Raw genomic sequence first — 15,239 nt, 5'->3', positions numbered from 1 at the left:
ATCGCTCTGCCCGAGTCTTGATGGCCAAGAAGGTGGAGGAACAAGCAGAAGTGCTAAATACCCGCAAAAGCTTTCACCTAGAGTGTTATCGATGTTTCAACATCAGTCACCTCCTGACCATCAGAGAGTAAGATTGAGAGGGGATAGAATTGTAGTGTCCATTAACCTTCAATCCTGTCCCATATGATCTTGGAACTGGTGGTAGAAGATATGCTGGTTGTGAACTTAATCCAAGATTCCTTCTGGCTTTGACGCCTTACCCACCTAGCACGCACGGCCCATTGGAAAGCAACATGGTTTGAAAGTGTGGGATATCTACGAAAAGTATCCTAGGCCCGTTTTTGAGCCTTCCGTGCTAAGTGGCAAGCAGGATTCCACCACGGACGAGGATATCGTGGAAAACGTGTCGAGGTTTTAGGAATACACTGAGCAGCTGCATGTGTAATACAGTCAGTTACCGCTGCTACACAGTCGTCTATTGATGGCTGATTTACGATGGCAGGATCAAGTTCTGCAAGTGCAGTGAATATGGACCAGTCTGCCTGATCCAGCTTCCACCGGGCACGCGTGGGTAGGGTGGCATCGACCACGCCAGTCTCTCTCAAAGGATCGGAAAATGATCACTGCCTAGTGAATTACTGTCAACCCTCCATGAAAATGGGAGAATAATGAAGGGGAGCAAACTGAGAGATCAATAGCAGTAAAGGACTGACTAGGTGCATGAAAGTAAGTGGAAGAACCAGTATTGTAAAGAGAAAGATTGTGATCAGAGAGCATCCGCTCTACAGATCGGCCCCTCCCATCAATAATAGCACTTCCCCAGAGGGGATGATGTCCATTAAAATCCCCTAGGATTAGAAATGGAGATGGCAATTGTTCAACGAGAGCATCAAGATCTGATTGATCATATGTCTCTCCAGGGGAGAGGTACAGAGAACAAACAGTGATGGTATGACCCAAGGAAACACGGATGGCTACAGCCTCCAAGGGTGTGTTGAGTGACAAAGACAGGGTGGGCACATGCTGATCAACCAACAGTGCCACCCCTCCATGTACTCGACCATCACACAACCTGTCATTTCTGTACAGAGAAAACTGCCAAATGGAGACAGTATCAGTAGTTTTGAGAAATGTTTCTTGTAAAAAAAGACAAACAGGATGGTAGGAAGCAATCAGCGTTTTGATATCCAGATTAGAACGTAAACCTCGACAGTTCCATTGTATCAAGGTGGCCATTTTTAAGAACGGGTAGGTGAAGTGGCTGGAGAACCCTTCGGTTTACGACCACGTCTTTTTTCTTTACTGCCTTTAGTCGGAGGAGGTCTATCAACCTCCATGGATCTTGTTCTGGGTCGGGTGGGCAGGTTTTTGTTATTGAAAGGGGAATCCAGTGACTGAGGATGCAAACAAATAATTGTTTTGTCTCTTGTGGTGGGAGAAAAAGATGTATCAGAAGAAATGCCTGTATTTGAAACTGAAGGACTTGGATCTTGAGGTTTGTTGGAAGGTATGGGAGGAACAGAGATGGGTGTGGAAGTCGATTCATCAACCTTTTTAACCACAGAGGTCAAAAGGCTTTTTATTTGTTTTGAAAACGATTCTCTTGGAGGCACAGAAAGATCTGTCTGCACTCCCACTGTAGTTGTGGAATGTGCAGCAGCATATGTCCGAGATGGAGTTATGGACAGCAATTTCCGAGCTTCAGGATAACTAATGTTATGTGTCGTTTTCAAACACTGCACCTCTTTATCCTCCAACCATTTTGGGCAAGAATGGAAGTAAGAGGGGTGAGAACCATTGCAGTTTACGCAATGTGGGTTCATGTCACAGTCAAAGGCATCGTGGTCCTTGCCTCCACAACGAGCACATGTCAGGGAACCACGACAAGATGTCTTTGAGTGGCCGAATCTCTGACATTGGAAACATCGAAGAGGGTTTGGTATGTATGGCCGAACCTTGCAAATGAGATAACCTGCCTTGATGGTGGCAAGTGCACGTGGTGAAGTAAATGTTAAAACGAGGGTATTTGTTGGCAGTGTAACTCCATCTTTGCGAGTGGAGATGCGCCTCACTGCATAAACTCCTTGAGTGGAGAGACCAGCGAGAATCTCTGACTCAGGGACATTCTTCAAATCCCTCTCAACAATAACTCCTCGTGAAGAATTCAAGGTAGCATGGGGTGTAACCTCAATAGGTATATCCCCAATTGCCTTTGAATTCAAGAGGAGTTCACTGTGTTGGGATGTGGATGTTTCAACCAATATGTCACAAGATTGAAGTTTCTTTACTGATTTTGGAGAGCCAGCAAGTCCCTTTTGAATAAAAAAAGGGGACATTTGCCCTAAAGGTTTTTCCGAAAGAGAGTGTAATATAAGAAAATGAGATACATGTGTCACTGATGTTGAAGATTGCTGTTCTGAGTATTCAAGATGTGGTTGCTTACCAATTGACTGTTTTTTTATGATTTTATTTAAATTTTTTAGAGGATCCATAGGAAAAGGAAAAAAATTCAGTACCCACTGACCCCACCCACCATGGAGCCCTACAAGGGGACGCACTACAAAGTCACGCAAGGACAATGCAGCAATGCCAGGGTTTCGTGAGCACTATACCCAAACACCAGCATCAGGCACAATGTCCACAACACCCATTGAGAACTTCCAACACTGGTACTTGGTTGACTCTAGCCCAAGTGGACCAGCCGATTGACCCAAGGGGCTACCCAAAGGCTGCCCGCCTACAGGAATTGAGGCCAAAGTGGTGTGTTAGGGTTGGACCCCTCAACCACCAGGATCCTCTCCTCCCCTTCACGGGTCGCCACGCACGGCAAACATGTGGGTGGATGTTTAGATCCCAGAGAAGGTAACCAGATAGAACAGAACCTTCCCTGGGAGGTCCCCTCACCACGTACAGGAATCCACACCGAGGGGACAACATTAAGAGAAAAACTAGAGTAATTCACGTTGTACAGGATTTTATGTAGCATAACTGTAATAATCGTAACTCGCCAGGAAGACTAACAGGTAAGTATAAAAACCACCGTCAGTCAGCTTAAGTTGGCCTTTCCAGTCATGGTTCTGAGTTATTTGATGTTATGGTCATTTTCAAAAAAAAAAGTAATAAAAAGGTTTTAAAAGACGTGAAGCAAAGTTATAATAATAACTCGCGAGGATAACTAACAGGTAGCTCAAACAGCAGCTTTAGTTAACTGAAGTTGGCCTTTCCAGTCGTGGTTTTGAATTATTTAACATTATGGCCAGTTTCTAATTTCAAATCAAACTAGATGAACTTTGATTTTTAAAAGGGAACCACATCAAAAAGATCTGATGTATAAATTAAAAACTTAAATTGCATTAAAAAGATTAATGGCCTTTAAAAAACTAAAAACATTACCAAGGTGGACAGTTTCATATCACCAATAACATTGTCTAACATTATGGACAAACCTTGGAACAGAACATGCTCAAAATGGTGCCATCGTTGAGAGTCGTAAAGATGACAAGAAAGTAAAACGTAGCTTATTGTGATCCGAGCATTACACAAACTACACACTGGTGCATCAGTTCCAGATAAAAGAAAACAATGAGTTAAAAAACTGTGACCAATGCTTAGTCTAGTTAGAACAACTTCCTCTTTCCAATCCTTACAGAAGCAAGACAGCCAAAGTCCAATATAGAGTTTTATTTGGAAAAGCTTGTTTTTGTGTTGCTCACTCCAAGTCGACTGGTGGTTGAAGAAATGCTGGAGGTATATTTAATACAAAATTCCTTCTGGCATTTACGTCTAACTAGCCGAGCCTGTAGACGGGCTTGCTGAAATGCAATGCAGTTTGTAAGTGTGGGATATCTATGAAATTTATTACAAGCACATTTCTGAGCTTTTCGTGTTATAAAGCAAGCATAAATCCGCCAAGGTCGAGGATGCCATGGGAAAGATGTAGAAGTTTTTGGGATGCACCCAGCAGCTGCTTGGACAATACAGTTAGTTACCACTGCTACACAATCATCTATCGATGATTTACATAAGATGGCAGGATCAAGTTCCAAGAGAGCAATAAAAGAGGGCCAGTTGGCCTGGTCCAACTTCCACTGAGATACACGGGTCAAGTAGCACTGACCACAGCCAATCTCTCTTAATATCATAGGGAAATTATCACTACTCCATGGATTGATGTCAACTTCCTAAGAAAAGCAAGTGAAAAGCAAAGGGGAACAGACATAAAGATCTAAAGCAGTAAATGACTGACTGGATGCATGAAAATAAGTGTAAGAGCCAGTATTGAAGAGAGACAGGTTGTGATTCAAGTTACGAGTTTTATTGTACAACATCATCAATGTGCAGTCATTTGCCAGGAGGCGGATTTTCCTCTATGCTGTCATGCTTTGTTTTTTTTATTTACTTGAGGAGTATCCATAATAATAAAAAAAAAAGAATATTTTGGTGCCCACTGACCCCACCCACCATAGAGTCCTACGAGAGGACACACTACAGTGTCATAAGAGGTCACTGCAGCGACACCAGGATTTCGTGAACACTACCCAAACATCAGTATCAGACAATGTCCACTGCACCTGTTGAGAACATCCTATGCTGGCACTCAGTTGACCCTGGCCCAAATGGACTAGCCAATTGATCTTGGAGGGCCGCACTAAGACTGCCTGTCTACAGGAATTCAATGCCAAAGTGGTGTGTTGGAGCAGGACTTCTCAACCACCAGCATCCTCTCCTCCCCTTCATGGGTTACAACACACAGCAAACATGCAGGTTGATGTTCAGATCCCAGAGGAAGTAAATTGAAAGTACAAAACCTTCTCTGGAAGGTCCCCTCACTATATACAGGAATCCACATCAACAGGAAGTCTTGAGGGAGTAGAGCCAATGATCATTTCACAGATCCAGTAAACATAATGTTTCAGAACAAACTGTACCTATTGGTCCATCTCTGTTGTTCCATCCTCCAAACTAACCTAAAACTATTAATAAATAAATTAAAAACACAAATATAAAAACATCAAAAGGCAACTCATTCCAAATGCCAATCACTCCGTTAGAAAAAAAACTATTAGTTGAAGATGACTAAGAAACGTTATGCTCCGGTCACCTAGTTCTATTGTTATCACTTAACTATGAAAACAGATGATGCACCAACAATTCCATTCAGTCCCAATCACAAACTCTTATATTAAAAAAAATAAAGATTTCAACCTTCTATGTCAATTCCTCTGTCCCAATTACCATTCTAATAACCCTTCTCTGAACCCCTTCAAACAGTTCAATGTCTTTCCTAAAGTGAAGAGCCCATGACGGACCAAATATGGCCTAACCAGTGATCTGCATAATTAAATTATAACCTCTTTAGACTTGTATTTGCTATTTGCCCTACCACTAGCAACATCATACTGTTTGGATAGCTTTAGAGACTTAACTACTACTATACCAATGTCCTTTTCTTCATGAAACTGTTAAGGTCATTCCCATCCAAATTAAAATAACCCACATCCAAAATCTTGCATTTATTATAATTGAACCCTATTTGTCCAACTCACAAATTATCTAAATTCCTTTATAAATCAGAAGCATCCTCTTCACAGCAAACTGGAATATTATCATCAAATTTACACAGATTAAAGAAAGTTAATATAATAATGTTCAGGGATGTACTGTTCCATCTGTCTCATCTTCTAAAGTAAAACTAGTAATATCTCTAATAATAAAAGAGCAGTTTGTTTGATAGCCAGTAACTCCAAGAAGAAAAAATTCAGAAGTATGAAATTTTGTACCCATTGTAAGTGAACAGTGAGGGTGCACACCTGGGTAATTATTGATTATCCACACACACATCTTTTTAATGAGGCAAACAAAACCTCACAGAAAAAAGTGTACCTGTCATACCTCCAAAGTGCCTGGAAACTTACAATATGCATCCATACTAAGTGGACCCTGAAGGTGTGCACCTGGGTATTATCTTACCCACATGTGTGTGCTTGTGCATGCACACCTTTTTAATGATGCATGGTAACAAAAGATTACATTGGAAAGAAGTGATTCCTTAAACATAGAAATCACACAAGAATTGGATAAGTAATAATATCCAGGTTCACATCCTTGAGGTCCATTCAGTATTGGTGCAAAATTTTGCATTTCACTTTTCTGTTGAAATTATGAGAGTCACATACACACGTATGCACACAAACCCTTGCATTATTAGTGGTTTTTGTTAGAATTATGATAGGATGTTGTAGTGGTATTTTAAACTATAATGGATTATTATACAATAGTTTTAACCACAATGAGAGATGATGTTATACAACAGTTTTAATTACTAAAGGATGTTAGTGGTATTCTGAACTATAATGAAGTGTTATAGTGGTTAACAATCACACTGTTTTAACTATTACTAGTTTACAGCCAATCAAAAATGATGTGGCAAATATTACCACCCCCATCCTATTGTAAATTCTAAACTCAGATTTCTTAGTTATTTTAAACAAATTAATTTTGTGAAATGAAAATTGACTAAATGAAAGGCAGAGAATGGGATGTCATACTGTCATAAACACTTCTACACTTACTTCTTAGAAAAGCAGAGAATGGGATGTTATACTGTCATAAACACTTCTACACTCACTTCTTAGAAAAGCAGAGAATGGGATGTTATACTGTCATAAACACTTCTACACTCACTTCTTAGAAAGGCAGAGAATGGGATGTCATACTGTCATAAACACTTCTACACTTACTTCTAAGAAAGACAGAGAATGGGATGTTATACTGTCATAAACACTTCTACACTCACTTCTTAGAAAAGCAGAGAATGAGATGTTATACTGTCATAAACACTTCTACACTCACTTCTTAGAAAGACAGAGAATGGGATGTCATACTTTCATAATCACTTCTACACTCACTTCTTAAAAAGGCAGAGAATGGGATGTCATACTTTCATAATCACTTCACTCATTTCTTGGTAATGATGTACACTATATATTACTGCTTAGTAAAAAACTATTATGTGATGTTATAATGTTTTAACTCTTATGTGATTTGCATATAGTCTATTAAATTGATCTCATGTTTGATAGCTAAGTGAAACAACTTTTGCACAATAAAGCTCAACCAACAAAATGATAAACAAGTGAAGTAAAAGAACTGAAAATTACTTTTTAATCAGGCAAGCTAGCAAAACTCCATCTGGGAAAGTAGTTCTTTATATATAAACTTCTAGTATATATAAAAGTCAGTGCATTTTTGTAACAATGCATTCCAACAATGACTTTTATGTCATATTGCTTCACAACAACACGATACAAGTTACAATTTTATATTAAAATAGGTTGAAAATATACATAAACCTAATAACCTCAGCTAAGCCAAATTTCTTCACCTGTAAATAAATAAGAAACAAACTTAATGTGAGACTTTATCATTTATATATTTATCAAGCTTTCTCTTAAACTCACTCCAATTTACTGCCTGCACAACATCCAAAGGCACCTAATTCCACAGGTCAATAATCCCATTAGAAAAATAAAACTGTCTTACCTAAAGATAACACCTACCCTGCTAAATTAATGTGTGTTCCCTAGTTCTTCTATTCTTACCATTAAGTATAAACAAATGAAATATTCACACCAAAAATTCCCTTTTTTTAATCATAAAACACATCAATCAGATCCTCTCTTAAATTTCTTTCCTCTTCAGAAAACACAAGACTGAAGAGAACACAGGAATATATCAAAACTAGTCATCATACTTATGCCAGTTTGTTTAGTTTAATATGTTTATTCTACTAATGGTTTCTTTGAAAGTTAGATGTATTTTAGAACAAAAAATATATCAGGCACTGGAATTATATTCCAAAATTACTAGTATTATAACTTATGTGACTTCCCAACTAAGCTATGAAAATGTTAAAAAATTCCATTTTAATCAGCACGTCAAACTAAGTCTCACTGCCAAAACTAAACAAACAAATGTAGAAGGATGGTACACTGAATTTTATTCTTTTTATTGGTGATAAAAATGTATTTAATATGGTTTAGAAACTTCCCTACAAAATAGAAAGAACATTCGGCTCTTTTAAACTTATTGGCACAACAGAATACACAGTAACACTTCAGCACATTCACAGGTTTGGAATAACACAAGTTCATCACAGATACAAATAGTAATTACAAGTCTAAACAGGTATATGAAATGAACAAAATTTTCCCTTCATCAAACTGTTTCTTTGCCTTAGTTACCATGTAGACCTTGCACTGAGAGAGCAAAGTTCTCAAATTCTCAACTTCATGAATATATAGAAAAAGAGAATAAGTGTAGAGCAGCTATTCACATAATACTGAACTGAGGCCTTTTACCAGCAACTCCAAAAACAATCTTATATTGATGTATATTTCGATATCACCATTAAAGTTATAACCTGTCAGTACATAATGTCATTTTTTTCCAATTCTGTGAGTTTTATGTTGTGTATAATGTTTATCTGAACAGTTACCTAGAGCTCTGTCTTTTGTAATAAAAATTGTTAATGCTATATCAAAGTTCGTGATGGTGTAATTCCAACAACTCAAGCACTTAGGAATCAGAGTAAATTCAGCATTAAGTAACTTTTGAATACAAGCAAATAACTGATAAAATACTAAAATAGAATTTTAATGTCTTCAGAACATTTTTTCTTTTTTATGCTAGTATTTATACTTAAGTAAATTTAAATCAAACATAAAGTAGAAAACGTGAAAGATACAGAACATAAAAACTGGCTTTAACTATTACTAGCAGTAATACTATCACAGTACTAAATGGTAAGCGTACTAAGGTACTCACTTTACACAGTTGCTGTCCTTGTGAGAGTTCTTCAAAAGGATGTCGACTGTTACATTTTGTGCACGCGAAAAGGGCAGAAGCCATCTAAAAATTTGATAATATGTTTTATGTTCTTAAAATAAATCAAAAATTAACGTTAACTGCTCAAAAGTAGTTACAAACACAGTGTTAGGCCTATTTTCGAAAGGTAGTATTACTACTGTAAATTCAAAAATAAGCTACGTGTAAATTCAGCCTAATAATACTAATACAACTAATAACCACCCTGTGGCCTTAAAATTTAAACTAGTTAAATATTGAACATGTAAGTGAATTGTGCTTTCTCTGATCCTATTATTATTGATACCTCAGTAAGACTATATACACACGATAAACAGCAAAAAAGGGTTCAATAAAAGATATTCCCGAACTCATAAAACCATACATGAAGTCGTCTGGTGTAAAAAATACGTAAACTTTTGTTTCGTTGTCGAAGATGTTCATTGTAAGAGGAATATAATATTTAGCCTCTAACTATTATATCGAGCATATACAGTTACTTTCAATTTAGAATTTTTAGCAAACAAATAAATTATAGTATTAAAATATAGTTTACAACACAGCTTCATTCTTTCATTATGAAGTTCCTTGAACAAACTTAACACAAGAAATAAAAAAATCACAGCAATAACTTGCCAAATGGCAAGTCTTTTTTTGTGCCTTTCTCCTCCAAGACCCATGGAATATGGATGAGAGGGCAGCTTGTCTCTTGTTGTCACTAGCTATTCCTGAAGAAGTTCTTCCTTGATAGGTGGGTATACAAAGTTTCTTATGGTCCCTTAAATAGAATATTATTGGGAGACCAGAATTGTACGAGACAAGAAAATAACAAAATTTCTCTTGCATGCGAGAGCTACGTCATATCTCTGAAAATGTGTGTCAGTAGCGGATGCAGGAATATGATTCTAAGGATTCGAACCTCACCATTTTCGATGCGAAGTGACCTCAATATGCAACATATGTTTTCGTTGTTTTTGGTTTTCCTAAAACCTGAGAAATAATTATTATAAAAAAATAAGAACATTTCATTACATATATTAAATTATGTCACTTTTCTTTTGCAAGCTCTACTGTGGCATAGCGATATGTCTGCAGACGTAAAACGCTAGAAACCGGGCTTATGTCCCCGTGAAGGGCATAACACATATAATCCTTTGTGTATCTTTTTGCTTTAGTATAAAAAAAACCTTTGCGAGGAAATCCTACACCTACATGAGACATAAATTTACTTAATAGAGGTACTGTCAGCTATAATCCCCATTTACCAAATATGTCAGGAAAATCATGCGCTCTTTTTGATATGACTATATTTTTAAATTGGCAGGAAAACAGAAGCTGTTGAATGCGCTTACGAATAGGATTCAAGGAGAATGATTAGAAATAGTGAGAAAAGGGTACTGTATCTTACTCTTGCCATTAAACAAACAACTCTTTTTACAAAAAATAAGTCAAGTTTGCACTTTACCCATTCAGGTCTACATGAATCTAAACCACGATGAAAGTTATGAACAAACTTGGGGTCGTCAAATGCCCATTTCAATGGGCAGATTCCTAAAAGCTATTTAACTCGAAAATGCTTGTCCATGATTTTTCATTTGTCTCATAACCCTTTTGATACGAATAGGTAATAGTAAATATTTTAAAAGGTGTATATATATGCCAAACTTACCTTCTCTATATCGCATGACGACTTCAGTGGCACAGGGTTATGTCTGCGGACTTACTACGCTAGAAACTGGGATTCGATACCCGTGGTGGGCAGAGCACAGATAGCCCAGTGTGTAATTTTGTGCTTAACTACAAACAAACTTCGTCGTTAATAATTATCACCATTTCATGAAAAATATTAATGTTATGATAGCTTGGTATGTCTAAAGTTTGATTTTTGTTTGTTTTTGAATTTCGCACAACGCTATTCGAGGGCTATCTGTGCTAGCCGTCCCTAATTTAGCAGTGTAAGACTAGAGGGAAGGCAGCTAGTCATCACCACCCACCACCAACTCTTGGGGTACTCTTTTACCAAAGAATAGTGGGATTGAGCGTCACATTATAACGCCCCACGGCTGGGATGGCGAGCATGTTTAGCGCGACGCGGACGCGAACCCGCGACCCTCAGATTACAAGTCGCACGCCTTTACACGCTTGGCCATGCCGGTCCGAAAGTTTGAATAGCCACTTTATTTGCTTGTTTGTTTGTATATATTGGAGCCAACTAACACTAGCCAAAGCAATAACCAATAGTGAAATATACAAGAAATTTATTTTAATAAGGGTTATTATACTTCAAAATAAATTTATAAGCGTATATTCGCACAAACTGTATAACTGCTTGTGAGAAAATTACTTTAAGTTGGAGCAAATAAAGCGATATAATAAAGTGCCAAATGGAAACATTTTGCTTTTGTCAGAAAATACCTACCCGCAAACATGGAAATTAACAGATGCTGATATTGCGAATGATTTGGCTTCGTAAATTCGAAAATAACAATTTAGTAACTAACGGTAATAATTATTATTAACCTTTTCCAACAAAATTTGAGGACATGATGTTTCTCGATTTTAAGCCCAGCATCACAGTTATGTGGTTTTTATAACATTACACTATGTAACACAAATTTTGTTCGTGGATAGTATGTGTTCTTTCATAATTGCTTATGTTGTAAAAGTACAGAAAATGGCCATCATTCCTTTCAAACTTTGCTTTTTTGACCTGGATAATGAAATTTAAAAATTAACCTATTTTATATGTAAAAACGGGTAAATTTGCACATTTCTATTTGCATAAGGTCCGAATAAAACAACATATGAATCAAGATTTACATGTATTTATACTAAAGTTATACAAAAATAAACAAAAACGTTGAGAAATCAGTAGTTTTTCGAGATGGCTGTTTTCTTTCTGGTTGAGTGGGTACAGAGAGCTCAAGGCAGTGTAGCACTGGGGCAATGGATGATGGAAGATCCAGATACATGAGAGCAGATGCATTCGTGCCAGCCCGACGTCTGGAAGGGTTCACCATGCAGAAATAGCAATTGTTTGAGTGTTCCGTGGGTTCACGCCAAATTCTTGGAAGAGCAAACTTCATGGCTCTCTTTTTTTCCTCTGTACCGTCCTGCAAAGACCAAAATAAAATTGTTATTATGAAGAATAAATTTATTTCATCCACAAATAACGTGTAAGGGTTTCATGCAAAATATTTTATATGTGATATTTTTCTGTAGTATTGGAAATCAAAAAAATATTTAAAATTTAAAAGGTCTAAAATTTATAGTATAAAATTTAACTATTCAAGCAAATAAAAATTGTCCGTTTACCTTCTAGAGTTTTTTTTCAGTGCTTGCAAGTAAAATGAGGTGTCCAGGATTTGTCTTGATCCCGACAGACATGCCAAAATATGCATTGTCGGCTTCACACATTTTAGTAGATGCTGTCACAGAGTACCGGCCTGGCATGGCCGAGCGCGTAAGGCGTGCGACTCGTAATCCGAGGGTCGCGGGTTCGAACCCGCGTCGCGCTAAACAGGCTCGCCCTCCCAGCCGTGGGGGTGTATAATGTGACGGTCAATCCCACTATTCGTTGGTAAAAGAGTAGCCCAAGGGTTGGCGGTGGGTGGTGATGACTAGCTGCCTTCACTCTTGTCTTACACTGCTAAATTAGGGACGGCTAGCACAGATAGCCCTCGAGTAGCTTTGTGCGAAATTCCAAACAAACACAGAGTACCATTTGTTTTTGTCTCGATAAATTTGCAACATACATAGCAGAATACGTCTGGATAATTCTTGCAGGTTCTTGATGCCACCTCTAATAAAATCAGATAGGTTTATGTATTTACTTAGGCAGCTAGAACTAAATTGAGGCGGTGAGTGGTAAGCTCCTGTTTATATATTACAATGGAAAATTCTAGAAAATTTTAAAAGGTTCTTGTAAGTTCGAGAAAGTTCTCTGTCAGCTACTCAAAACTGAATCTACATGGAATGGTCTGTAAAATGAGTAAATTTGAAAATCCATTACTCAGATCACAAAAGCAAAGGGGCCTGGCATGGCATAGCGCGTTAAGACGTGCGCTTCGTAATATGAGGGTCGCGGGTTCGCGCCCGAGTCGTGCCAAACATGCTCGCCCTCCTAGCCGTGGTGGCGTTATAATGTGACGGTCAATCCCACTATTCGTTGGTAAAAGAGTAGCCCAAGAGTTGGCGGTGGGTGGTGATGACTAGCTGCCTTCCCTCTAGTCTTACACTGCTAAATTAGGGACGGCTAGCACAGATAGCCCTCGAGTAGCTTTGTGCGAAATTCCAAAACAACAGCAAAAAGAGAAAAATAGGTCTTTCCCTTTACAACAAAAAAACAAAAGGAACCTCAGTAGTTCAAATTGTTAAATCAATTAGATAAGGAAAGAAACGTTTATTTTAGGAACCAATAGAAGCTAAGAAAAAACGTCACGTTGGTTTTGGTTTCGGATATTTTATTATTATACTTGTAGACATACTGGGTTTATCTTTATAGTAGCTTTCGTAATTTTGGGAAGAAAGAAATAATTCACGTAAGTATTATTAATAGTTAATAACTTTTGAATAGTCATTTGTTAAACTTAAAAAAAAAACACGTGGCATTTTAAACACTTCTACTTCGTAATTTCAAAATATTGGGTATGTAACATTCTTTTAATCTTTTGGTTTTATTATTTTTGTGATATTGATAGGATACTAGGTATCATCTTTCGATTAACAATTTCTTTACTTCACATTTACGTATGTTGTAAAAGTTCTGCCCGGCATGGCCAAGCGTGTTAGGGTATGCGACTCGTACTCTGAGCGTAGCGGGTTCGCGCCCGTGTCGCGCTAAACATGCTCGCCCTCCCAGCCGTGGGGGTGTATAATGTGACGGTCAATCCTACTATTCGTTGGTAAAAGAGTAGCCCAAGAGTTGGTAGTGGGTGGTGATGACTAGCTGCCTTCCCTCCAGTCTGACCCTGCTAAATTAGGGACGGCGAGGTACAGCGGGCTAACAACCGTTCATTCATTCATTCATCTACCACTCGATTCCATCAAGGAACATTGGGCCGCAATCACTTGCGGTTTCATGAACAGGTGTTTTAAGTGAGTAGGTTGTTAGCCCACTGCACCGAGCCGTCCCTAATTATTATGAGAATACTACATGGATTCAAAGAAAACACTGTCAGACAAATTATGGCGAAATACTGATTTTACACACAGTTTTAAAAGTATATAAATTTTTAGCTTTTCATATTTGTTGTTATGCTCAAAGCTACATAAGAGTTTGTCTGTTGTGTCCCCACCGAGAGTATTGAAACGAGATTTTAGCGTTATATAATAATCTAAACTGTCAGACTTACTGCTGTAGGAGCATATGAACTGAGAAATAGCTGCTCGATGGCACTGACAAATAGGAATGTATTATTTTGCATATTTTAATCGCTTAATTCGCATAACTTCTTCGGATAGTGTATAACTAGGTGATGGAAGGAATAAAATTTCATTAACAAGTCGATAGCGCATGACAATTCGATTCTATACAAGTTAAAAACTTAAAATAGGACTTTATTCAGCATTAAAAGCTTCTTAAAATATAAAGGCACTTGCTGCCCCGGATTTACAGACATATAAAATACAAATGTATTCGACACAAAAGGCCAATTTGGTGTAAGTTGTCATGTAGACACAATCTTTCTCATTATGTGTAAAAACGGCTCGTTTGGGTTGAGAAATTTTTTTACGTAGAGGAGCGAACAAAAAATTTTTCTCAACCCAAACGAACCGTTTTTACATACATATTTTTCTCTACAAGTGGGTTTCTCGACATCACTGATAATCGTTCTCATTATGTAGAATTGAAACACTTTTTTGGTATCATACAGTTGTGTAAAATTCAAATGAGTTATACGAACTATTGTATCCCCTATCAAATATGTGAAAACATGTTTAAATTATTTTTTTGTTCATTGGAAATATGCAGTATGGGATATGAACATGTAAACACATTTACAACTATGCCATTGGGCAGCATTTTGGAAATGTTTTATAATGTTATATAAAGATAGTACTCAGGGGATAACCTTTCATTTGTTCTGTTTTCCAAAGGCAATACTCATGGGCGACCTTTTGTTTGTTCTGTCTGTCTTTCAGTGACACTACTCATAGATGACCTTACGTTTGTTCTGTCTTTCAATGACACTACTCATGAATGGCCTTTTGTTTGTTTTGTCTGTCTTTCAGTGACACTACTTATGGATGACCTTTTGTTTGTTCTGTCTATCTTTCAAAGACAGTTCTCATGGATGACCTTTTGTTTGTTCTTTCTGTCTTTCAATAACACTACTCATGGATGAGCTTTTGTTTGTTTTTTCTGTCTTTCA

At 37.5% G+C, this 15,239-nt stretch overlaps 1 protein-coding gene and 1 pseudogene across 2 annotated transcripts in view; one reads left to right on the top strand and one right to left on the bottom strand.

Annotated features, from left to right (window-relative positions):
• The window catches only part of LOC143250428 (protein FAM76A-like), a 37,048-nt pseudogene extending 27,322 nt beyond the window's left edge, over positions 1-9,726 (bottom strand). Inside the window, exons 1-2 of the transcript XR_013028186.1 lie at positions 9,502-9,726; positions 8,827-8,910 (exon numbers count right to left, since the gene is read on the bottom strand). The product of XR_013028186.1 is annotated as a protein FAM76A-like (transcript). The remainder of the gene's footprint in view (positions 1-8,826; positions 8,911-9,501) is intronic.
• Positions 9,727-13,284: 3,558 nt separating this feature from the next.
• Positions 13,285-15,239, top strand: part of LOC143250427 (putative ATP-dependent RNA helicase DDX60) — a 59,280-nt gene continuing 57,325 nt past the window's right edge. The window contains 1 exon segment of the mRNA XM_076500903.1: positions 13,285-13,406. The gene's annotated coding sequence lies outside the window, so the exon portion shown is untranslated.

The sequence above is a fragment of the Tachypleus tridentatus genome, chromosome 5 (genome assembly GCF_004210375.1).
Source record: "Tachypleus tridentatus isolate NWPU-2018 chromosome 5, ASM421037v1, whole genome shotgun sequence".
In the NCBI taxonomy this organism is placed as follows: Eukaryota; Metazoa; Arthropoda; class Merostomata; order Xiphosura; family Limulidae; genus Tachypleus; species Tachypleus tridentatus.
The sequence above is the reverse complement of the archived record's forward strand: the minus strand, read 5'-3'. Positions and strand labels throughout refer to the sequence as shown.